Source organism: Rhinatrema bivittatum, chromosome 3, assembly GCF_901001135.1.
Source record: "Rhinatrema bivittatum chromosome 3, aRhiBiv1.1, whole genome shotgun sequence".
In the NCBI taxonomy this organism is placed as follows: Eukaryota; Metazoa; Chordata; class Amphibia; order Gymnophiona; family Rhinatrematidae; genus Rhinatrema; species Rhinatrema bivittatum.
The window spans coordinates 344623029-344650460 of record NC_042617.1 but is presented as its reverse complement, the minus strand read 5'-3'; positions in this window follow the sequence as shown (position 1 = coordinate 344650460).

Sequence of the window (27432 nt, the reverse complement as noted above, 5' to 3'; positions counted from 1 at the left end):
CACAACACAACATCAACAAAATCAAACAAATGAACAAACAAAAAACATAAAAACAACAGTTTATACAGGGGTAGATATTCAAAAGCCATTTAGACAGATAACTGAAGTTATCTGTCTAAATGGCGAAATCGCGATTTTAAAACTCTAACCAGGCTATATTTTAGCCAGATAACTAGTTATATATAAATACAATATATAGAATATACCTGTTTAATTCAGGGGAGTTCCAGGGGTGGGCAATAGGCATTTCAGGAGGAGCAGAAAAAGCCAGTTAGGTTAACCAGTTAAGTCCGATATTCAGCATAAGCCGGTTAACCTAACCAGCTTACTTTAAGATAGCCGGGTGTATTCAGTAGAGATGTGAATCGTGTGATCGATCGTCTTAACGATCGATTTCGGCTGGGGGGGGGGGGGGAGGGAATCGGATCGTCGTGGTTTTGTTTTTTTAAATATCATGTAAATCGTAAATCGGGGGAGGGCGGGAAAACCGGCACACTAAAACATCCCAAAAACCCACCCCGACCCTTTAAAATAAATCCCCCACCCTCCCGAACCCCCCCCCCCCCCAAAATGTCTTAAATTACCTGGGGTCCAGTGGGGAGGTCCCGTTGTGATCTTCCACTCTCGGGCCATGGGTGCGTTGATAGAAATGGCGCCGGCGCTACCTTTGCCCTGTCATATGACAGGGCAAAGGTAGCGCCGGCGCCATTTTGCTTCCTGTCCCCCGACGTCACGAGCGTAGGAGATCACTCCCGGACCCCCGCTGGACCCCCAGGGACTTTTGACCAGCTTGGGGGGGGCCTCCTGACCCCCACAAGACTTGCCAAAAGTCCAGCGGGGGTCCGGGAATGACCTCCTGCACTCGAATCGTGTTGCCGTAATGGAAAATGGCGCAGGCCATATGGCCATATTGCCATTTTCCATTACAGCAACACGATTCGAGTGCAGGAGGTCGTTCCTGGACCCCCGCTGGACTTTTGGCAAGTCTTGTGGGGGTCAGGAGGCCCCCCCCCAAGCTGGCCAAAAGTCCCTGGGTGTCCAGCGGGGGTCCGGGAGCGATCGCCTATGCTCGTGACGTCGCGGGACAGGAAGCAAAATGGCGCCGGCGCTACCTTTGCCCTGTCACATGACAGGGCAAAGGTAGCGCCGGCGCCATTTCTATCAACGCACCCGTGGCCCGAGAGTGGAAGATCACAACGGGACCCCCCCACTGGACCCCAGGTAATTTAAGACATTTTGGGGGGGTTCGGGAGGGTGGGGGATTTATTTTAAAGGGTCGGGGTGGGTTTTAGGGATGTTTTAGTGTGCCGGTTTTCCCGCCCTCCCCCTTCCCCTCCCCCTTCCCCTCCCCCTTCCCCCGATTTACGATTTTTGACGATAAATCGCGGGAATTCCTATTAAATATCGCCTCTAACGATTTTTGACGATTTAAAATATATTGGACGATATTTTAAATCGTCAAAAAACGATTCACATCCCTAGTATTCAGCAGCACAGCCTCACCACTGAATATCCCAGTTAAGTTAACCGGATAGGTATATCTGGATAACTTAACTAGCCGCTCAGCAGCTGATATCGACCTAACAGCATATATATCCTCCTCATTTATATCCCATTAGCATTACAAAGCAGATCTTAATTCAACCCCTCTGAAACCAAAACCATGGAAAAATCTCCACTGAAGATGTAAAAATAGAGACAGAACTTGTAAAGTCTACATCAAACACAGGTATGAAGAGACTAAAACTCGCAGTATCCATGTTGCAACACACAAAAGTGTGTTAGCATAGGAAGATAACCATAATGCTTCATAAACAGCTCAAAAATCAAAAGTCCTTATGGATTTTAGGTAGGAAGCTGAAATCCAGAACCTCCATGGTGGCATTCTCTGAAATGCTTCCTGTTCCACGTGCAGGTCCCCAGAGGCAGGCAGAGCTCCAGAGTTTCGATGCGTGGATGAGACGATGGTGCAGAGAAGAGGGATTCAGCTTTGTAAGGAACTGGGGAAACTTTTGGGGAAAGGGGAGACTTTTCCGAAAGGATGGGCTCAACCTTAACGAGAGTGGAACCAAGCTTCTGGCACTAACTTTCAAAATGGAGATAGAGCAGCTTTTAAACTAGAACAAGGGGAAAGCAGATATTCACTCAGCAGTACATGGTTTGGAGAAATGTATCCTTGAAGGATACTATTGAAACAGGAGAGTTAGGGCATCCCAACAGAGAGATTCCATTAAAAGCAAACATAGTCCATGTGCCTATATGTAAAAAAATCACCAAAGCTAATGATTTCCAAATTATCCATAACAACTGAAAAGCAGGTTGTTAATACAAACAAAAAACACACTTTGAAATGCCTGTATGCCAATGCCAGAAGTCTAAAAGTAAGATGGGAGAGTTAGAGTGTATAGCAGCAAATGATGAGATTTACATAATTGGCATCACAGAGACTTGGTGGAAGGAGGATAACTAATGGGACAGTGTTATATCAGGGTACAAATTATAACGCAATGATAGGGAGGATCAACTTGGTGGGGGTGTGGCATTTTATGTCTGGGAGGGTATAGAATCCAACAGGATAAAGACCATACAAGAGACTAAATGCTCAGTAGAATCTATATGGGTAGAAATCCCATGTGTGTTGGGTAAGAGTATAGTGATAAGAGTATACTACCGTCCACCTGGACAAAATGGTCAAACAGATGATGAAATGCTATGAGAAATCAGGGAAGCTAACCAATTTGGCAGTGCAATAATAATGGGAGATTTCAATTACCCCAATATTGACTGGGTAAATGTAACATCAGGACTTGCTAGAGACATAAAGTTCCTGAATGTAATAAATGACCGCTTCATGGAGCAATTGGTTCAGGAACCAACAAGAGAGGGAGCTATTTTAGATTTAATTCTTAGTGGAATGCAGAATTTGGTGAGATGGGTAACGGTGGTGGGGCCACTTGGCAACAGTGATCATAACATGTTCAAATTTAAACTAGTAACTGGAAGGGGGACAATAAGTAAATCTGCAGCTCTGACACTAAACTTTCAAAAGGGAAACTTTGATAAAATAAGGAAAATAGAAGAAAACTGAAAGGTGCAGCTACAAAGGTTAAAAGTATTCAACAGGCATGGACATTGTTTAAAAATACAATCCTAAAGGCGCAGTCCATATGTATTCCACACATTAAGAAAGGTGGAAGGAGGGCAAAACGATTACCATCATGGTTAAAAGATGAGGTGAAAGAGGTGAAAGAGGCTATTTTAGCCAAAAAAACATCCTTCAAAAATTGGAAGAAGGATCCATCTGAAAAAAATAGGATAAAACATAAGCATTGTCAAGTTAAGTGTAAAACATTGATAAGACAGGCGAAGAGAGAATATGAAATGAAGTTGGCCATAGAGGCAAAAACTCATAATAAAAACTTTTTAAAATATATCCAAAGCAAGAAACCTATGAGGGAGTCGGTTGGACCATTAGATGACCAAGGGGTTAAAGGGGCTCTTAGGAAAGATAAAGCCATTGCAGAAAGAATAAATGAATTATTTGCCTCTGTGTTTACTAATGAGGATGTTGGGGAGATACCAGTTCCGGATATGGTTTTCAGGGGTGATGAGTCAGACGAACTGAACGAAATCACTGTGAACCTGGAAGATGTAGTAGGCCAGATTGACAAACTAAAGAGTATCAAATCACCTGGACCGGATGGTATGCACCCTAGGGTACTGAAGGAACTCAAAAATGAAAATTTTGATCTATTAGTTAAAATGTGTAACCTATCATTAAAATCATCCATTGTACCTGAAGACTGGAGGGGGGCCAGTGTAACCCCAATATTTAAAAAAGGCTCCAGGGGCGATCCAGATAACTATAAACCAGTGAGCCTGACTTCAGTGCTGGGAAAAATAGTGGAAACTATTCTCAAGATCAAAATCGTAGAGCATATAGAAAGACATGGTTTAATGGAACACAGTCAACATGGATTTACCCAAGGTAAGTCTTGCCTAACAAATCTGCTTCATTTTTTTGAAGGGGTTTTTAAAAATGTGAATAAAGGTGAACCGGTAGATTTAGTGTATTTGGATTTTCAGAAGGCATTTGACAAAGTCCCTCATGAGAGGCTTCTAAGAAAACTAAAAAGTCATGGGATAGGAGGCGTTGTCCTTTCGTGGATTACAAATTGGTTAAAAGACAGGAAACAGAGAATAGGATTAAATGGTCAATTTTAGTGGAGTGCCTCAGGGATCTGTACTTGGACCTGTGCTTTTCAATTTATATATGTATAAATGATCTGGAAAGGACTATGACGAGTGAGGTTATCAAATTTGCGGATGATACAAAATTATTCAGAGTAGTTAAAACAGAAGTGAATTGTGATACATTACAAGAGGACCTTGCAAGACTGGAAGATTGGGCATCCAAATGGCAGATAAAATTTAATGTGGACAAGTGCAAGGTGTTGCATATAGGGAAAAATAACCCTTGCTGTAGTTACACAATGTTAGGTTCCATATTAGGAGCTACCACCCAGGAAAAAGATCTAGGCATCATAGTGGATAATACTTTAAAATCATCAGCTCAGTGTGCTGCAGCAGTCAAAAAAGCAAACAGAATGTTAGGAATTATTAGGAAGGGAATGGTTAATAAAACAGAAAATGCCATAATGCCTCTATATCGCTCAATGGTGAGACCGCACCTTGAATACTGTGTACAATTCCGGTCACCGCATCTCAAAAAAGATATAGTTGTGATGGAGAAGGTACAGAGAAGGTCAACCAAAATGATAAAGGGGATGGAACAGCTTCCCTATGAGGAAAGACTGAAGAGGTTAGGGCTGTTCAGCTTGGAGAAGAGACGGCTGAGGGGGGATATTATAGAGGTCTTTAAGATCATGAGAGGTCTTGAACGATTAGATGTGAATGTTATTTACACGTTTGAATAATAGAAGGACTAGGGGGCATTCCATGAAGTTAGCAAGTAGCACATTTAAGACTAATCAGAGAAAATTCTTTTTCACTCAACATACAATAAAGCTCTGGAATTTGTTCCCAGAGGATGTGGTTAGTGCAGTTAGTGTAGCTGGGTTCATAAAAGGTTTGGATAAGTTCTTGGAGGAGAAGTCTATTAACAGCTATTAATCAAGTTTACTTAGGGAATAGCCACTGCTATTAATTGCATCAGTAGCATGGGATCTTCTTAGTGTTTGGGTGATTACCAGGTTCTTGTGGCCTGGTTTGGCCTCTGTTGGAAACAGGATGCTGGGCTTGATGGACCCTTGGTCTGACCCAGCATGGCAATTTCTTATGTTCTTATGTTGTATAGCAACCAACATATTTTGCCGATACACAGCTTCCTCAGGGGCTCTTTGCTAAGACATGGCTCTCATGAAATCTTCAATGCTATGTCCACATAAACTTCATGACCAAAATTTAGCAAGCATCTTCATTGAATGCAGGGACCAAGCATCTTCTCAACCAACTTGGATGGTTAAGATGGCGGTTGGTTCTTGCAGATGGATGAATAGAAGGACAAAGACTGGACAGAAGTAACAGAATGTCTATAGAAATGAAAGTAAGTGCTAAGTGAGACAGAGAGGGAGGAGAATAGACGAAGAGAAGAAAAGAATGGGACTATGAGAAAGGGAAAGGATGACGGAAATACAAAAGGAAGGAAAGAATTGTAACAAGTATGAAGTGGAGTCATGAGATATAGAGAGATTGAGGGAAGGAAGAACAGAAAAGAAAGATGAGAAACACCAAGAAGGAGAAAAAGGTACACTACACATATTCCAAAAGTGAGAAACAAACCAGAATGGTGCAACAACAGGGTAATACAAGAGGAAGAAAATGAAAAGAGAGCAATTTGATGAGAATACATGGAATAAGACAGAGACAGACTTGAAATGGAAATTTGCAAGAATACAAAGAGCAAATACAGACAGAGTAAATCAGAGCCGGAGGCCAACAAAAAAAGTTGATGTGTTTGTTTTAGTTTTGATTAGGACTGTATGCTGTGTTTCTTTTTATGTTGCGCTAAACAATTCAACAACTTGCTTGGCTCAAGCCATCAGGCCAGATTTCTAATGTCAGCTCGTCTAGCACATTTCTGACTTTCCTATTTAGAGCTCTAGACAGCCTCCTCTGCCCACATATTAAGCTCTGCTAAATACTGTAGTTTAGTTCTTTTCCTCCTCCCCCCCCCCCCCCCCCCCCCGGTACCTGCTTGGAAATGAAATTTAATCAATGCTGAGCATTAGAAAAAAAAAAAGAAAAGTAAACTAGAAATGAAATGCACTTCAATGCTAGACCTTTCTAGTGGGTTCTCAATGAGTTTGAAGGTAATATAGCTCTGACAGACACTAGCCTAAATACAGTCTACAATCAATACTGCATTCCATCTTGACAGAAAGCTGAATTTTTATCTGTTAAATGTGTGAGCTTGGGGCAGCAATGTGTCTGGAGTGGTTTAAACCTGAAATGTGATGTGTTGTAAGGAAAGTTGATTGACATCTCTGTTTATTGAAAAGTATTACATGAACGACAGAATGCACAGGCAGAAACAGGGCACCTCATTGCAAAGTGCAGTCGTGTTGTTCTGCGGTCCTATGTGTTCTGCCCCTTTGATGCTTGTCTGGCATAATAAAGGCAAAGGATACAAAACAAACAAGAATGATCTTTGATTCAACAGCCACAGGTATGGACATGGGTAATTTATTGGGGTCCAAGGGAGAAAGAGCAATTGTTTTCAAAATCAAATTGCAGATTTATTTTTTTTATTTGGTTAGCTTGCTGTTTTTCATCAGTTCAGATACATAAATTTGAATATATTTCAAAAGAATGGTATCTCCAAGTGCTAAACAGTGAGAAAAAATGAAAGACTTTCCTGGTTTAGTATAACGATTACAACTGAAAGGTGCCAGAAAAGGAATCTGGTCCTTTAAAATGAAACAAAAAAAACCCCCAAAACTGTGATAATTATTCTATCTGGGCAATTTATTTAGGTTATTTGCTCTTGGGTTTTGAATGGAGCATTGTTTCTTTCTTTTTGCTGTAATAGAAGGTCACTATTATTCACCCATTCATTTAATTCTTTAGACCAAAGTACTGTGAGTAGCATAGCTTGTTGAGAGCAGAATCAAGAAAATTAATTTAAATGACTTGGTGAGTTCAAGAACGAGAGAAAAGGGTAAGATAATAGAGGGAAAAAAAAGGTGGTGACTTCCTACACAGTCAAACAGAATACGACAGGTTGGAATAGGATCCAGGGCCTACGGATGTCAAGGAGCTTCTTTTATTCTTTGGCCATAAATAAAAGTAAACTTTTATAACTCAGACCTGTGAACTCTTAAAGTTTCATGAAACTGGCTGCCACAGTGGTCAAATGTGGTGAAAACCTGCCCAGTAGGAATTATCACTCTGGGTGTGTTTGAAAAATTATACAAACCTAGGAGAGGAATGTACTGTTTTCGTACAGAAGAAGGTCAAAAAGCATTAGAGTGCATTGGTTCCCACAATGGAAGAGTAAGAGTACCACACACATATGTTATTGTCTGTCCTCAATACAAAATTACTAAATTTCATGCAGCTCTCCATGGTCCCTTAGCTACTAAGTCATATTCTTACTTTACTCTTTTCTCTGCCCTTTTAGATTTTCCCATGGTTGTATCAATTTTACAATGTAAGATTGTATGGGATCATATGACGAGAGCTCAGATTTTATTTTATTTTTTTCCTTTCTGTGAATAAACAGGGAACAATATTTACATTTCTCTCTCTAACCTTATATTACAACAACATTCCATTGTCAAAATTATATTATATATTACTTTGTACAATATATTAACACAAAAAAGTGCTCTGAGATCTAATCATGGAATAACCTAGGCAGTCAGCCATCCTCCATGGATAAACATGCATAGGGCTCATTTCCAGCCTCTGGAAGATGTCACAATCTGAAAAAAAAAAAAAAAAAAAGGCCTTTTGTTTACTCAGGAGGAGAAGCTACCATAGATGCTACTTTAATGTTTTCCACTTTATTCACACATATGCCCACAAAGACTGATTCACCCAAATATATACATACCTTTTATTTTCTCATGGGGGCCTTCAAATTTAGCTATGTTACCTTCTACTACAGGCCGGTGGAAGATCTGAATGACTTTGTTTATTTTTTTAATTTATTTTGCTTATTTACTTAATTTAAAAATCTTGGATCCCGCAACCTCCAATACATTTCAGTGCAAGTAACACACATACATTCATAAAATTGACATTCAAGTTTCAACTATTATACCATTAAAATATTAAAACAATATACTATAATTAATAAACTAAATAAATGCTCTTCTAAATAACACCCTTTTTAAACCTTTTTTATAATTTCTAAGATTCTTCTCTTGTCTTAATTCTGCGGAAGCCTGTTCCACTTTGTTAGTGCAGCAAACAATATGGATCTCTTATGGATCCATTGTGAGTGATAGTATCTTATTAAGGGAATTTGCAATAACCCCCCTCCGACTGCAATGGATGTACCAGTTCATTCCACTGAAATCTTTGTGCAACTATACTTTTATCCTCAGAATAAATCAATTTATGTAGTATCATTAACAGCTTATAAGAGCAACAATATTTTACTGGTAACCAATGTAACTCTCTTAAAACAACTCCACTTCCACTATTAGTTTTACTTGATATATCAGCAGCCTTCGACACTCTTAATCATGACATTCTTCTAGCCAATTTATTACAAATTGGTATTAATGGATCAGTTTTACAATGGTTTTCCTCCTTCATTTCAAACCGTCCTCAAAGAATTACTATGGGTAAATGCAAATCAGACCAGTATACAAGAAAATCAGGTGTTCCTCAAGGTTCTGCACTTTCTGCTTTACTATTTAACATTTATCTCTTACCTTTATGTCGTCTTCTTGCAGGACTAAGTCTAAACTTCAAAATCTATGCTGATGACATACAATTTATAATCCCATTTTCTGACTCCTGGTCCAAAACATTTTCTTTACTTCAACTTTACTTATCAACAATAAAAACATGGCTGTCCCATAATAGATTAAAATTAAATACCACCAAAACAGAATTGATTTATTTATCTACAGTTCCGGATTCAATTCATCAACCACCACAAACATTTATATTTGAAAATCAACATATTCCTATTAAATTGCATGCAAAAAAATTTGGGAATGATCATAGATTCTCGATTATCACTATCCAAACATATTTCTGAAGTAGTAAAAAAATATTTTTTCAAACTACATATGTTGAAGAAAATTAAGCCCCTATTACTACCAAAAGATTTCCGTCTTGTCACCCAAGCTTTGATACTTACTACATTGGATTACTGTAATGCATTATATCTTGGTTTACCTCCATCTTCACTACAACCGTTGCAGCTTGTGCAAAATGCAACAGCTCGTGTGCTATACAATGTTTCTCGCAGAGACCATATTACCCCTATACTATACCAATTACATTAGCTTCCAATAACATTCAGTAATGTATCTCATATAAAATTTTATCTATGATTCATAATCTAATGCATAATCCTAATTCAATTTGGTTATGCTCAATATTAAGAGTATACAGACCCAACAGACAGCTCAGATCTATGGACAAATGCATTTTGGAAATCCCAACAGTAAAATCTGCAAGTCTGGCACTGACAAGAAAACGAGCCTTCTCAGTGGCAGGCCCTATATTGTGGAACTCAATTCTGGAGTATATCCGATTAACAGTAAACCGTAATGAATTTAAAAAAGCTTTAAAAACGTACTTATTCACCTGCGCATTTAGCTCACTGCAATAAATCTTCTAATACTGTTTTATAAATACCGGTATTCACTATTAGTTGTTGTAGGTTATTATATTGTATTTTAACTTGTTGTATGTTATGAAACTGTGTTTGTTTTATTTTGTAAACCGCCTAGATTGATAGACTACTATCCCATGGTGCGGTATATAAAAACTTTTAAATAAAAAATAAAATAAATAAATAGCCTTGCCTCTGTATTTTGGACCAGCAATAAAATATGGATCAATTTGTCTGACAAACCTATCCATGTACTATTACAATAATTTAGCTGGCTTATCACTAATGCTTGTACTACTGTTCTAAACATTTCATAGGGTAACAGTGTCTTAAGGTCTAAATGAATTAATACACTTGTTCCTCCCTTGTTGATATATTAAAAGTGTGTCCAAAATAGATAATAACAGTTCCATATTTTACCCTTTCTTAAATTCAAAATGATTGCTATTCAACACTGGAAATTTATCAGTATACTCATTTAATTGGAAAAGAACACTCTTCTCTAATATTTTAGCCAGTGTTGGTAGGTTTGACACTGGACAGGTATTTGCAAGATCATAAGTTGGGGTGTTCACATCCTTCTGTATTGGACTGTTGCCAATTTTAGACATTCTGGCACAGTTGCTTCACTTAATGATCGATTTATAATTACTTTGATTATTGGAAATAGATCTGCATGCATAGTCTTAATGTAGGCAAATGGAAATGGGTCTAGCTTTGAGCTTACTGAGTGGAGCTTAAACACAGCTAACTCTATCTCTTGTATTGTTACCATTCTAAACTCTGTTCAGTGCATATCTTCACTAATGATGCTGAATGTAATACCAGCATAGTTAATGCAAGCTGACACTGAAGGTTCAATATCTTATCCTCAAAGAAATTTGCAGAAATTTGCTAAATTCTCACAGCTTGTATAATTACTAAAATCCACCTTAACTTTTGCAGACAATTTTTTCACTTAACAACTCAGTGTAAAACATTGATAAGACAGGCGAAGAGAGAATTTGAAATGAAGTTGGCCATAGAGGCAAAATCTCATAATAAAAACTTTAAAAAATATATCTGAAGGAAAAAAACCTATGAGGGAGTTGGTTGGACCGTTAGATGACTGAGGAGGTTAAAGGGGCTCTTAGGGAAGATAAGGCCATTGCAGAAAGACTACATGAATGAATTCTTTGCTTCTGTGTTTACTAATGAGGAAGTTGTGGAGATACCAGTTCTGGAGATGCTTTTCAAGGGTGATGAGTCAGATGAACTAACCAAATCACTGTGAACCTGGAAGATGTAGTAGGTCAGATTGACAAACTAAAGAGTAGCAAATCACCTGGACCAGATGGTATGCATCCTAGGGTTCTGAAGGAACTAAAAAAATGAAATTTCAGATATATTACTTATATACTATATTACTTAAACCTATCATTAAAATCATTCATTGTACTTGAAGACTGGAGGGTGACCAATGTAACTCTAATTTTTAAAAAGGACTCCAGGGGTAATCCGGGAAACTATAGACCAGGAAACTATAGACCAGTAAACTATTCTAAATATCAAAATTACAGAGCATATAGAAAGACATGGTTTAATGGAACACAGTCAACCTGGATTTACCCAAGGGAAGTCTTGCCTCACAAATCTGCTTCATTTTTTTGAAGGGGTTAATAAACATGTGGATAATGGTAAACCAGTAGATGTAGTGTATTTGGATTTTCAGAAGGCATTTGACAAAGTCCCTCATGAGAGGCTTCTAAGAAAACTAAAAAGTCATGGGATAGGAGGCGATGTCCTTTCATGGATTACAAACTGGTTAAAAGTCAGGAAACAGAGAATAGGATTAAATGGTCAATTTTCTCAGTGGAAAAGGGTAAACAGTGGAGTGCCTCAAGGATCTGTACTTAGACCGGTGCTTTTCAATATGGGGTAGATTTTTAAAAAATACATGCGCAAGTCCATGTGCATGCACTACCCGGTGCACATACATAGACACACGATTTTCTCACATGAGTGCACCGGTGCACACATGTTATAAACTCGGGGGTGGCGCATGCAAGGGGGAGTAGAATTAGGCAACTTTTGTGTGGTGACGCATCGCAGCCTTCCCCAGCTCCCTCCCAGTCCGCTCCAATTAAGGAGTGGACTGGGAAGGAACTTTCCTACCTCCTACCCAAATTCCCTTCCCTGTCCCCTCTCCTCCCCACACTCTAAAACCCCATTTTTTTTTTTCCTTTTAATCGGCAAGTTACTTCAAGGCCCAATCTGAAGTAACTTGCTCACGCCGGCCGATTGCCGGCACGCAGGGCTCTAAACCAGCGAGGAATGGAGCTGTCCCAGTCCATCCCACTCTGCCCCCCAGCCCACCCATCCTCGCTCCCGGAACTGCCCCTTCACAGAGGTCTGGCTCTTGTGCGCGTAACGGGGTTTACACACACGGCCGGTCCTCTTCTAAAATGCACGCAAGGCCCAGCCACGCACGTATCCCCTGTTTGTTATGCGCAGGGTTTTTTAAAAATCCGGCCGTAAATTTATAAATGATCTGGAAAGGAACACGATGACTGAGGTTATCAAATTTGCAGACGATACAAAATTATTCAGAGTAGTTAAATAACAAGCAGATTGTGATACATTACAGGAGGACCTTGCGAGACTGGAAGATTTGGCATCTAAATGGCAGATTAATTTAATGTGGATAAGTGCAAGATGATGCATATATGGAAAAATAACCCATGCTATAGTTACACAATGTTAGGTTCCATATTAGGAGCTACCACCCAGGAAAGAGATCTAGGTTCATAGTGGATAATACTTTAAAATCATTGGCTCAGTGTGCTGCAACAGTCAAAAAAGCAAACAGAATGTTAGGAATTCTTAGGAAGGGAATGGTTAATAAAATGGAAAATGTCATAATGTCTATGTATCACTCCATGGTGAGACGAGACCATACCTTGAGTACTGCATCTCAAAAAAGATATAGTTGCACTGGAGAAGGTACAGAGAAGGGCGACCAAAATGATAAAGGGGATGGAACAGCTCCCCTATGAGGAAAGGCTGAAGAGGTTAGGGCTGTTCAGCTTAGAGAAGAGACAGCTGAGGGGAGATATGATAGAGGTCTTTAAAATCATGAGAGGTCTTGAACAAGTAGATGTGAATTGGTTATTTACACTTTTGAATAATAGAAGGACCAGGGGCACTCCATGAAGTTAGCAAGTAGAACATTTAAGATTAATCGGAGAAAATTATTTTTCATCCAACGCACAATTATGCTCTGGAATGTGTTGCCATGGGATGTGGTTATTTTTAGACTTCCTAAGTTTCTTATTCTAAAGCAATATTTACCAGGTCAGAGTTGGTTTTCCAGACCAGATTCATAGACTTTATTTAAAAAAAAAAAAACACTGATTTTTTCTTAATAACTAAAATTTCTTTTTATATTCTTTATTTATAAGAGTTTCCTAATACTAAAATACTAAAAAAAATCCTAATATCAACCTAATATCAAGCACAACAAAGGAGCTCCTTTGTGCGCTCCTTCATGTGATGAGTGCAAGTGTGGCCCAGAACTCTAAATCTTGTGTAAGTTATGCTCTCAATGTTCCTCATGACTCCATTCCTGTTGTTTTGGGTAATGGTAGATATGGTGATCCCTCAAATACTAAACGTAAAATGTCACATAGACCACCTTCTAGTTCATATCTTTCCTTCTTCTGCTGTCTTGAATTCTACTTTTGTAGATGCCAAAATTATGTAAATTAATGCTCAATCCATTAGAAAGAAATTTCAACTAATTTATGACCTGATTCTCATGGAAAAACTAGATTTTTTTTTTGTATCACTGAAAGTTGGCTCCTTGAATCCGATTTGGTCACTCTAAATCAAATTAGTCCTCCTGACTGTTTCTCAGCCATGCTCTAAGGGCAGGGGGGGGGGGGGGTATTTATTATCTATAAAGATTCTTGGAATCCCGAATTCCAAAATCTTAGTGGGAACCTTATGCAAGAATTATTACTTCTTTACACTTCAGGTTTTTCCATTTGTCTTACTTACTGTCCACCTAAACTCTTACAATCAAACCCGTCTTTGTTTTTTGAACCACTGCTGTTAGAAAAAAGTCAATTTGAATAATATGATTATTCTGGAAGACTTTAATTTGCCGTTCAATTCTACTTCTCAATCCTGTCAAGTAAACGTATTTACTGACATCCTTTTTTCTCTAGGATGGTCGCAACTTATACATATTCCCACTCATAGATTAGGGCATATATTAGATCTTGTTTTTTTAAACACAACTAGCTTACAATACTCAACTCATTCTCTCAAGGTCACTGATGTTCCATGGTATGACCATTCTTTAATTAGCTTCTCTATTTCATGGTCTAAAGATCCATGTAATCCTCTTAAGACTCAATCACAAGTAAGGAGAAGTTTTATTGACAGTTCCAAATTCCAGGATGCTTTATCTCCACTGTTAGAATCCTTGTGTTCTGATGTCTTAGATAGGTATGTTGATGATTGGATACATCATGTTATCAACGATCTCGACACTATTGCTCCTCTTAAGCATTTACCTCCAATGAGAAAAAAACCTCAGTCTTGGGTCACCCCTATCTTGATTTCCTTGAGAAAATCATTAAGGAAGAGTGAGCGGGTCTGGTCTAAAACGCCCTTTTCAGCAAATGCATCTAATTTTAGACTTCTATTATCTAAATATCAAACTGAAACTCTCAACTCTAAAAAAAGACTACTACGAGGATAAAATTAAGCAACTAGAGAACAATTCCAAAGCGTTATTTCATTTGGTTCATAATCTTACTAGGGATCATAAAAAAACAGTGCTTCCTTCAGATTCACTTTCAGCTGATGCTTCTTGAAACACTTTTCCTTAAAGCTAGAGAATCTTAGTCTAATTTTCTCTAATGTCTCACCTTGGTATCACAACTCTGTTTCTTTTCATACTCCTGTTTGGGCTTCCTTTGAAGAGGTTTCTTCATCATGCCCCCATTTTCTCATTCAAAGCCATAAAGGATATACTTACTCCAACATTTATTGTTAATAATTCGCTTTATTGTGGAATTGTTCCTGTTTGTCTTACGAAAGCAATAGTTACGCCTCTCCTTAAAAAATCTAATCTTGATGCATCTGATGTATCCAATTACCATCCAATCTCCTCCCTACCTTTTGTTTCTAAAGTAATTGAATGTGCGGTATTATGTCAATTTAACCATTCTTTTTTTTTTTTGGAAGACAATGAGATCTTAGATCCCCATTAGTTTGGTTTCGTCGATCAATAAGTACAGAACTTTTACTAGTATCTCTGATCGACATTATTAAATGGGGACTTGACAGTGGCCACCAAGTTCTTTTGGTTCCCTGGATATATCAACAGCTTTCAATACAATAGATCATGGAATTCTGCTATACTGTCTCTGCGAGGGTGGCATTTCTGGCAATGTTTTGGGCTGGTTTTCTTCCTATCATTCTCAACAAGTGAAATTCAATCATCAATTATCCAAAGTTCATCATTTAAAATCTGATGTTCCTCAAGGCTCTGCCATGTCGGCTAGGCTATCACAAAACTTCTTGCTAGCATTACTGATGGGTAGGGATGTGAATCGTTTTTCTGACGGATGAAAATATCATACAATATTTTCTCATCCATCAGGTATTGGGGGGTCCCTGAAAGTGATAGGAAAACCCCATGAAATTTTCGTGCGATTTTCTTATCAATTTGGGGGGGGGAATGGGAAGAAAGGGCACATAGAAAAACAACCCCCAAACCCACCCTGACCCTTTAAATCAAATTATTTAGAATCTGCCAAGTACCTGGTGGTCCAGCAGGGGTCTCGGGAGCGATCTCCTGCTCTCGGGCCTTCGACTGCCACTAATCAAAATGGCGCCAATGGCCCTTTGCCCTTACCATGTGACAGGGGCTATCGGTGCCATTGGCCAGCCCCTATCACATGGTAGGAGCAATGGATGGCCTGCACCATTTTTTAAGATGACGCCGGCTGTCCATTGCTCCTACCATGTGCAGGGGCTGGCCAATGGCACCGATAGTCCCTGTCACATGATAAGGGCAAAGGGCCATCGGTGCCATTTTGTTTACTGGCAGCCGACGGCCCGAAAATGGGAGATCACTCCCGGGACCCCTGCTGCACCACCAGGTAATTTAGAAAAGTTTTGCGAGGGTGGGGGATTCTAAATAATTAAATTTAAAGGGTCGGGGTGGGGGGTTTTTTCTTTGGCTCGGGACAGCCGAACAAAAGCGCTGAGAACCTTTGTTTCCAGTGGTGGTTTTACGAACACGATACTGGAAACAAGTCCGGTACCAATTCACATCTCTACTGATGGGTACAGCATTTACGCTGATGATATTCATTTTGTCATCAAATTACATCCTGCCTGGAAGGATACCATAGACCATCTGCAAATTTGTATGTCCTCAATAAGACAATGGCTGCATCAGAACAAACTGTCACTGAACACTGCAAAAACTGAACTGTTGCTAATTCATAGGCCTCACTCTATTTCTCAACACGACTCAATTTATTTTGACAACTTCACTTTTGCATTGAATTCCCCCATCAAAGGTTAGGGTGTTTTTTTGATGTAACACTGTCGTTCCAACCTCAGATTAAATCAATCATCAAGGCCGGTTTTTATAAACTATGTTTATTGTCCAGTTTACATCACTTGTTACATAATCCTGATTTTCATACTATTGTACGCGCAATTATTTTCCCCCATGTTGATTATTGCAATAGTCTATTGTTAGGTCTTCCTAACAGTTCTCTTCACCCTTTACAACTTCTTCTCAATTCTGCTGTAAGACTCATTTCCAGTTCTAGTCGATTTGATCACATTATACCAATTCTGACTAAAATGAAGTGGTTGCTGATTCGAGAGCATATCTGGTATAAAATTGCAATGACTACCTTTAAACTATTAGGCACAGACTCTTGCTCTTGGTCGAATGCCCTTTTAAGGATCTATAAGAACTCTCATAAATTAAGATCTTTACAATGTGGTTTACTAGAAGTTCCCTCCATACGTCATGCCTGCCTTGCCATGACCAGAGAGACAGCACTCTCCGTAGCAATGCCTACCTTATGGAACTCGCTGCTTTTAGATCTTTGCCTCCAAGATAATGTAACAAAATTCAGACTCCTGTTGAAGGGCTTTTTATTACAGCAGGCCTTTTGTTGATTTTTTGTTGATTCTATGTTCTGATCGTCTAATTTATGTTTTTGTTGTTATTGCTGAGCCATTAATTTTTTTATGTATGTTTTTTATTGTAAATCACTTAGGCCTTCATGTGTTAGGTGATTAATAAATTTTAATAAATACAAATACACATACAAATATATATGTAGAGTTTCTCTTCTTCTGCTTCAAGCCTATCTTCCCTTGCATTCACATCTTTATTCCCCCTCTATCTCATACTTCACACATTTATACTTCCTACATGCATGTAAACCAGTAATATCAATACAACATATCACATTTATTTATTTTATTTTTTTTATTTAAAAAGTTTTTATATACCGCGAATTGGTCAGGGTCAGGCCGTCTAGGCGGTTTACAGCAAACACACACAATGCTGATAAAAACTTGAAAGTCTATGGGGCATATATATCGTCAATATTTTAGCTATTACAAGCACTGCTGTTACATTTAGCTGTATTGTAAGACACTATAACACTCCCATAAAAGGTTTTCTTAGGTACTTATTATATTAATGATGACAGCTGTAATACAACATATATATCAAGATCATCAACAGTTTTACTTACAACCATGCTTTTCTATCAACCATAATGAATGCCATCAGCTATTACATTATGACACTCATGGATTTATTTGCATATAAATCGCTACTTATTTTCCATACAGTTAAGCAGAAAACAGTTGATACAGGAATGCATAGCAGATTTTTCTTTTTTTTTTTTTCTGTGGCTCCGTAGAAGGAAAGTAAGACAATGTTTATCCACCTGGTTCCCAGTGGTCCTGGTGCACTCAACTCTTCAGTATCTTTCTCCCTTCCAAGTCTAAGGGATTCATTCTGTTAATGAGAAAAGAAAAAAGAAGCAGCAACCAAAATATAGAAAACTGTAATGTAATATGTTCTTACAATGGTTAGAGCATAAACATTGGCTAGATGAAGTCCTATGTACAGGGTGCAATTTTCAGATTGTCCAAGTTGGAGCTAAGTCTGTGGGTAGTTATTACCTATGGACTTTGCACCGGTTTTGAAACAGGAAGTGCATGCATACTTTCGCAGTGAAACTTGCTGCAGTACAAAGTACCCATGGACATTTCGCGCCTCTTGCTTTTTGTGTTAGTTCACTTTCCATAAGAACATAAGAACATAAGAAAATGCCATACTGGGTCAGACAAAGGGTCCATCAAGCCCAGCATCCTGTTTCCAACAGTGGCCAATCCAGGCCAAAAGAACCTGGCAAGTACCCAAAAACTAAGTCTATTCCATGTTACCATTGCTAATGGCAGTGGCTATTCTCTAATTGAACTTAATAGCAGGTAATGGACTTCTCCTCCAAGAACTTATCCAATCCTTTTTTAAACACAGCTATACTAACTGCACTAACCACATCCTCTGGCAACAAATTCCAGAGTTTAATTGTGCGTTGAGTAAAAAAGAACTTTATCCGATTAGTTTTAAATGTGCCCCATGCTAACTTCATGGAGTGCCCCCTAGTCTTTCTACTATCCGAAAGAGTAAATAACCGATTCACATCTACCCATTCTAGACCTCTCATGATTTTAAACACCTCTATCATATCCCCCCTCAGTCATCTCTTCTCCAAGCTGAAAAGTCCTAACCTCTTTAGTCTTTCCTCATAGGGGAGTTGTTCCATTCCCCTTATCATTTTGGTAGCCCTTCTCTGTACCTTCTCCATCGCTATTATATATTTTTTGAGATGTGGCGACCAGAATTGTACACAGTATTCAAGGTGCGGTCTCACCATTGAGCGATACAGAGGCATTATGACATTTTCCATTTTATTCCTCATTCCCTTTCTAATAATTCCCAACATTCTGTTTGCTTTTTTGACTGCCGCACGATTTCAGTGTGTTATCCACTATGACGCCTAGATCTCTTTCTTGGGTTGTAGCACCTAATATGGAACCCAACATTTAGTAATTATAGCATGGGTTATTTTTCCCTATATGCATCACCTTGCACTTATCCACATTAAATTTCATCTGCCATTTGGATGCTCAATTTTCCAGTCTCACAAGGTCTCCTGCAATTTATCACAATCTGCTTGTGATTTAACTACTCTGAACAATTTTGTGTCATCTGCAAATTTGATTATCTCACTCGTCGTATTTCTTTCCAGATCATTTATAAATATATTGAAAAGTAAGGGTCCCAATACAGATCCCTGAGGCACTCCACTGTCCACACCCATCCACTGAGAAAATTGTCCATTTAATCCTACTCTCTGTTTCCTGTCTTTTAGCCAGTTTGCAGTCCATGAAAGGATATCGCCACGTATCCCATGACTTTTTACTTTTCCTAGAAGCCTCTCATGAAGAACTTTGTCAAACGCCTTCTGAAAATCCAAGTATACTATATCTACCGGTTCACCTTTATCCACATGTTTATTAACTCCTTCAAAAATGTGAAGCAGATTTGTGAGGCAAGACTTGCCCTGGGTAAAGCCTTGCTGACTTTGTTCCATTAAACCATGTCTTTCTATAAGTTCTGTGATTTTGATGTTTAGAACACTTTCCACTATTTTTCCTGGCACTGAAGTCAGGCTAACCGGTCTGTAGTTTCCCAGATCGCCCCTGGAGCCCTTTTTAAATATTGGGGTTACATTTGCTATCCTCCAGTCTTCAGGTACAATGGATGATTTTAATGATAAGTTACAAATTTTTACTAATAGGTCTGAAATTTCATTTTTTAGTTCCTTCAGAACTCTGGGGTGTATACCATCTGGTCCGGGTGATTTACTACTCTTCAGTTTGTCAATCAGGCCTACCACATCTTCTAGATTCTCCATGATTTGATTCAGTCCATCTGAATCATTACCCATGAAAACCTTCTCCAGTACGGGTACCTCCCCAACATCCTCTTCAGTAAACACCGAAGCAAAGAAGTCATTTAATCTTTCCGTGATGGCCTTATCTTCTCTAAGTGCCCCTTTTACCCCTCTATCATCTAACGGTCCAACTGACTCCCTCACAGGATTTCTGCTTCGGATATATTTTAAAAAGATTTTACTGTGAGTTTTTGCCTCTACAGCCAAATTCTTTTCAAGTTCTTTCTTAGCCTGTCTTATCAATGTCTTGCATTTAACTTGCCAATGTTTATGCTTTATCCTATTTTCTTCTGTTGGATCCTTCTTCCAATTTTTGAATGAAGATCTTTTGGCTAAAATAGCTTCTTTCACCTCCCCTTTTAACCATGCCGGTAATCGTTTTGCCTTCTTTCCACCTTTCTTAATGTGTGGAATACATCTGGACTGTGCTTCTAGAATGGTATTTTTTAACAATGACCACGCCTCTTGGATATTTTTTATTTTTGTTAGTTTTTTTCTAACAATTTTTCTCATTTTATCAAAGTTTCCCTTTTGAAAGTTTAGCACGAGAGCCTTGGATTTGCACACTGTTCCTCTTCCAGTCATTAAATCAAATTTGATCATATTATGATCACTATTGCCAAGCGACCCCACCACCGTTATCTCTCTCACCAAGTCCTGTGCTCCACTGAGAATTAGATCTAAAATTGCTCCCTCTCTCGTCAGTTCCTGAACCAATTGCTCCTTAAAGCTATAATTTATTCCATCCAGGAACGTTATCTCTCTAGCGTGACCCGATGATACATTTACCCAGTCAATATTGTGGTAATTGAAGTCTCCCATTATTACTGCACTACCAATTTGGTTAGCTTCCCTAATTTCTCTTAGCATTTCACTGTCTGTCTCTCCATCTTGACCAGGTGGACGGTAGTATACCCCTATCACTATAGTTTTCCCCGACACACAAGGGATTTCTACCCATAAAGATTCAATTTTGTATTTAGTCTCATGCAGGATGTTTATCCTGTTGAACTCTATGCCATCCCGGACATAAAGCGCCACACCTCCTCCGAAGTGCTCCTCTCTGTCATTGCGATATAATTTGTACCCCGGTATAGCACTGTCCCATTGGTTATCCTCTTTCCACCATGTCTCTGAGATGCCAATTAAGTCTATGTCATCATTCACTGCTATACATTCTAATTCTCCCATCTTACTTCTTAGACTTCTGGCATTAGCATACAAACATTAAAAAGTTTGTTTTTTGTTTGTATTTTCATTCTGCTTTCTAATTGATAGGGATAAGTTAGAATTTTTTAGCTCAGGTGAGTTTTTACTTACAGACACTTGGACTACTTTTCTAATTATTGGAACCTCACTGTCGAGATGCACTAATTCTAATGCATCATTAGTATCCTTTAAAGATACCTCTCTCCAAACCATGCGCTGCTGAGCGACTGTCGGCTTTCCCCTTTGTTCTAGTTTAAAAGCTGCTTTATCTCCTTTTTAAAGGTTAGTGCAAGCAGTCTGGTTCCACCCTGGTTAAGGTGGAGCCCATCCCTTCGGAAGAGACTCCCCCTTCCCCAAAAGGTTCCCCAGTTCCTAACAAAACTGAATCCCTCTTCCTTGCACCATCGTCTCATCCACGCATTGAGAGTCCGGAGCTCTGCCTGCCTCTGGTGACCTGTGTGTGGAACAGGGAGCATTTCAGAGAATGCTACCCTGGAGGTTCTGGATTTAAGAGTTCTACCTAAGAGCCTAAATTTGGCTTCCAGAACCTCCCTCCCACATTTTCCTATGTCGGTGCCCACATGTACCACGACAGCCGGCTCCTCCCCAGCACTGTCTAAAATCCTATCTAGGTGACGCGTGAGGTCTGCCACCTTCTCACCAGGTTGGCATGTTACCAGGCGATCCTCACGCCCACCAGCCACCCAGCTATCTACATTCCTAATAATCGAATCACCAACTATGACGGCCGACCTAACCCTTCCCTCCTGGGCAGTAGGCCTTGGGGAGATATCCTCAGTGCAAAAGGACAATGCATCACTTGGAGAGAAGGTCCTTGCTACAGGATCCTTTCCTGCTGCACCTGGTTGGTGATCTCCCATCATGAGACCTTCTTCCTCCAAGGCAGCACCAGGGCTGCCAGTCTGAAGTTGGGACTTGACTACTATGTCCCTGAAGGTCTCATCTATATACCTCTCTGTCTGCCTCAGCTCCTCCAGGTCTGCCACTCTAGCCTCCAGAGATCGGACTCGTTCTCTGAGAGCTAGGAGCTCTTTGCATCGCATGCACATGTACAATTTCTCACCGGTGGGTAAAAAATCATACATGTGACACTCGACGCAAAAGACTGGGAAGCCCCCCTCTTGCTGCTGGACTGCTGCCTTCATCTCAATTTTGATCAGTTCCTAGTTAAGTTTTAGGTTGCTATGGAAGTAGGAATGTGTCTAACGTCCTTTAAATTTATTAGTGAATTCACTATGTGTCTGGTAGTGGCCTACCGGGGTCTGATCGAATTCTCAATAAAGTTTTTGTTGATGGTTGGGGTTTTTTTTGTGAAAGTGGCACCTGCCTATAAATTAAGGGATGAGCTAGGGGTGGGTGGGCGAGGGGTGGGAGGGTTGGGAAATACAGTCTAACTTCAGTTAGTCAGCCTCAGTGACTCACTGCTCTCTTGATTAACAAATGTTGGTCCCTATTCAAACGCAATCACACTACCTCAACACCTTTCCAAGGTGAGTAACTGAACTGAACTATTCAACTTTTTTACTTAGGTATACACTGCTCCTAGCTTATTTCTAGCTTCTGGCTACTTTTTGGGTTGGGTTTTTTTTTTTTGTGTGTTTTTTTTTCAATACAAGCACTCAGTTAGTATTAAATACAAACACTCAGTTCTTTAAAAGTCTGGAGAACACTCAGTTCTGCACACTTTTAAAAATAAACACACTACCTACTGCTACCTGATTGACTGACTATTTAAAAATACAGTCTAACTTGTTTATTTCCTGCCTTTCTGACTATTAAAGGCACAAACACACAAACACACTAAATAATATTCCCAAATAGTTAACTTTGCCCCAATACTTTAAAAAAAGACAATGTCCCAAGCAAAAACTTACTGATTCCCATGGAAATTAACACCTGTAGAGTTGAAGATTCAATCTGTGGGGCAAATTTTAACAGGCCTTTTGCACAGGAAAATGCCTTGTACATATGTATTGTATGTTTCACATGTGCACATACAAGTGATTTTACAAAGAAGAAGAGGATGCGCAAACTCATGTATTTGCTCCACGCAATTAAGTGTATACAAAGTGGTTGTGTTTGGATATTCGCATGTGTAATCCCCTACTTCATTGTTCAGGCCAAACTAATGCAGGGGACAAACTCAGTCCCGGGGCTAAGTCCCAGATCTAGGGCATCAGTCCTTTCAACCATGGGGTGTGGATTCTCTCGATGGGGGGGAGGGTTAACCTCCTGGGCCCAAGCATGCAGGGGGATGGGGAACTCACATTCAGTCTCTTCACTGTCACACAGGTAATACTCATCGTCCGCTGGCTCACAGGGATGACACTTTCCTTCAGGGTGAAAAACAGATAGGACACAGGAAGTAGTGTTCAAATAACATTTACTGTAATAAAAATAACTGTGCAGTCCATCCAAAAGATAAAAGTTCAGGAATCTTCCCAAAAAACACAAGTTCACAGTGCCAATTCTCACTTCAGTGTTCTCTGAGCTAGAAATTCCCAATGGAGCAGGGACAAATTTAACACCCACAATCCTAGGTAACTGAAAGTGGGCTTCTGGAAAAAAGGCCAGGTCTCATTCTCTCCAACGATAACCAAAACTCCTGGGACTTTGGATGGCAATGTCCAAAATATTCCAAAATTCTCTCAAAACCTCTCTGGGCAGATGCAAAAGCCACCCCATTTCAGATGGGTACAGAGCAAGTAATGCACCCAGACTCTCTTTCCCTCAGGCAGGGGGGATTCCCTCCTGAAACTGGGATCAAATCTCAAAAACAGCATCAAGAAAAATCTGTATTCCAAAAAGTCAACCCCTCCAACAAAACATTCCTTTCCCTTTTCTTCTCCAGGCCAGGGAGATCCTAGCGAGGGACAGCAACCAAAACATTCCTCCTAACTCCTGCTCAGCTCCAACCCCCCTCTGCATTCTGCATGTGCTCAGCCCCAATTTTTAGGTCTAAGCTGACCAATCCCAGCCTTGGGAGAAGGAAACGTTTAGGGATGGTCTAAAACACTGCAAGTCCCTAGTGCTGATAGAAAAAGAAAAATACACGTTGGTAAGGCATCAGAGTATCCCTTACACATGTACTTTGCTATTTTATAATGAATGTACACATGTAAGTCCTCAAGAATGCGTGAATGCTTTTACTCCTGCTATTTAACGCATCAAATTCAAACTTTCATCATCTATTGGACCCGGCATTTTGCATGCTAGTTTCTTCTAATGAGTGGAAAGGGCAGCTCACTAGGCGTAGAGGGAGAGTGCATGTGAGGCTAATTGGGAAATTGTTATCCTTTCCCATAAGTTTGTTTGCATGTTATTTTAAAAATTTTTATTGTGGATCTGTGCTGTCTGATGCAAGCTTTGCTTCCATTATGTGGGGGAACCTTTCAGTGGATGTCATTGCATTTATGAGACTGTGTGTGTCTAGTGAGTAGGGCTGACTGGGGCTAACTGGATATGTGTTGGTGTCACTGGGGCTGACTGGGGATAACTGTGTGTGTGACTGAGGTTGACAATGACTAGGGCTAACTAGGAGGGATGAGAGAATGGTGGTGAAGTAATGGACAAAATAAGTATTATAAATGTATGGATACTCAAGAGGCAACATTTGAGGAAGGAGAGAGAACAGAGGAGAAGGAAGAGGGTCCCCTTAGAGAAAGTTTAGCACACAGTTTTTGGATCAGTACAAGGAACACATCTTGTGCATGTTAAGGTTGAACAAGGAAAACCTTCAGTTAGAGCAGGACCTGTGCCCTTCCACTCAAAGAGGACATACCTTGCCAGTACACCTTAAGATCACTACAGTCCTGGCCTTTTTTGCCATCGGCACCTTCCAGACACCTCTAGGGGGTCACAGCTGAAATAAGTCAGTTAGCCATGACCTTGGGCAAGTCACTTTACCCTCCATTGCCTCAGGTACAAACTTAGATTGTAAGCCCTCTGAGGATAGGGAAATACCTCGAGTACTTTGAAGTGCTGAAAAAAGTGCAAAAAGCGGAATATAAATAAATTAAATTAAATAAATAAATAAATCTTCATATGTATAGATCAGGCTGCATTCCTCAAGAAAACACATCAGTATTTAGCTGTCCATATAGCAAATAGCAACAACCCAAATTATAACTGATTTATACCAAAGTGCATATTTCCCCTCTGTTTGGGGATATCAATTGCACTCACAAGTCTAGAAGGCCACCTGCAGGCAAAAAGGCCATATTCCGTAACTGCAAGGGCTTACAATCCCTCAACACATAGGTGGTCTGCAATGTCAAGGGGGTCATCATGGATGTACTGACCAGATTTCTGAAGCCTTGTCACTATGTCTATGTTTCCAGCATGGTCACATCCCTGGGGTTGGCTTCTAGGTACCGTATTTTTCGCTCCATAAGACGCACCTGACCATAAGACGCACCTAGGATTCAGAGGGGGAAAATTAAAAAAAAAAAAAAATTGTGCTAAACCGGCTCTGCGTCTGGGCGTCTTATGGAGCAAATTTGGGGAGTGCATAGTTTTTTTTTTCTCCCCATTTTGTTTTTGGGTCTGGGGAGGGCCATTTCGGTCCACTCCCCAGATCAGAAAATTTTTCTTTCTGTGGGAACCCCCAAAACCCCCCCCCCCATCCCTTTAAATTAACAACCTCCACCCCCCTGACCCCCCCAAGACCTGCCGAATTAATTTCCTGCAACCCCCCACCCTCCTGACCCCCCCAAGACCTGCCAAACGTCCCTGGTGGTCCAGCGGGGGTCCGGGAACGATCTCCTGGGCGTGAGCCGTCGGCTGCCAGTAAACAAAATGGCGCCGACGGCCCTATGCCCTCACTATGTCAGTGAGACCGACCGCTGCTATTGGTCGGTCTCAGTGACATAGTGAGGGCATAGGGCCGTCGGCGCCATTTTGTTTACTGGCAGCCGACGGCCCTATGCCCTCACTATGTCACTGAGACCGACCAATAGCAGCGATCGGTCTCAGTGACATAGTGAGGGCATAGGGCCGTCGGCTGCCAGTAAATAAAATGGCGCCGACGGCCCTATGCCCTCACTATGTCACTGAGACCGACCAATAGCAGCGGTCGGTCTCAGTGACATAGTGAGGGCATAGGGCCGTCGGCGCCATTTTGTTTACTGGCAGCCGACGGCCCACACCCAGGAGATCGTTCCCGGACCCCCGCTGGACCACCAGGGACGTTTGGCAGGTCTTGGGGGGGGGGGTCAGGAGGGTGGGGGGTTGCAGGAAATTAATTTGGCAGGTCTTGGGGGGGGGGGGGTTGTAGGAAATTAAGTCGGCAGGTCTTGGGGGAGTCGGGGGGGTGTTTGTTAGATTTTTGTTTGGTTTTTTTTTTATATTCGCTCCATAAGACGCACATACATTTTCCCCCCACCTTTGGGGGAAAAAAAGTGCGTCTTATGGAGCGAAAAATACGGTATGTATGCTGTTCCAACTACAAGGAATCTGCAAATAACCTTTACACGTTTCTCTTCCTCTGTCTCTAAATGGTGCCACTCCATTGCCCCAGGAAGCCCACTCCAACTTCTGCCACGGGCCATCCTCTCAAGAATCTTGCTTTGAATATTTCATGCTCTTATACTCTGCCTTCTCTCCTATAGGCAATGGAGGTTATCCACTCAAAACCTGGCCCATGATCTCCTAGGTACATTCACAGTCTAAAATAGAAAGCTATGAATGGGTCCACAGGCAGACCAGCGCCAACATTGAGAGAACCTTTGGCCTACTCAAAACATGTTTCTGCCCTCTGGACAGGAAGATATCTTCCCTACAATCCAAGAAAGATCTATCCTGCTGCATGCTTCATAACCTGCTGCATTCATCTTACAGTTCCCAATGATGAAGAGGAGGAGGAGGTGGCAAATGATATGGGTGAGGAGGAACTGCAGGAAATACAACACCAGACTCACCAGCAGGCTGTATATACTCTAATACAAAACATTTCCAAAGTGAAGGTATATTTATTTATTTAGAGATGGAAGGTGATATTAGTGCATAGGATATATATTATTTTTTCCCCAGGATATCTCATTTTCAGAGAAGGGGTATGGGCCTCAGGAAGCTTGGACTGCCCTCATCTGGTATGGCATTCAGAGGGGTGTTCAGTCAATACTGACTGTGCCTTTGGAGGCCCTGGACACAGAGGTCAGTAGCAAGGGGTGATAGCTGCAAGAGGACACTGGAGGTGAGAAAGGCTCCTGAGAGTTGAGATTTGGGGGGTCAGAGGAAGAAGACCTGGCTGTTCTGTAGTGCTGCACTTGTTAAGAGGCTGTGGAAGATGTGGACATCCTCTTGCCAGCAAAAACAGGTAGA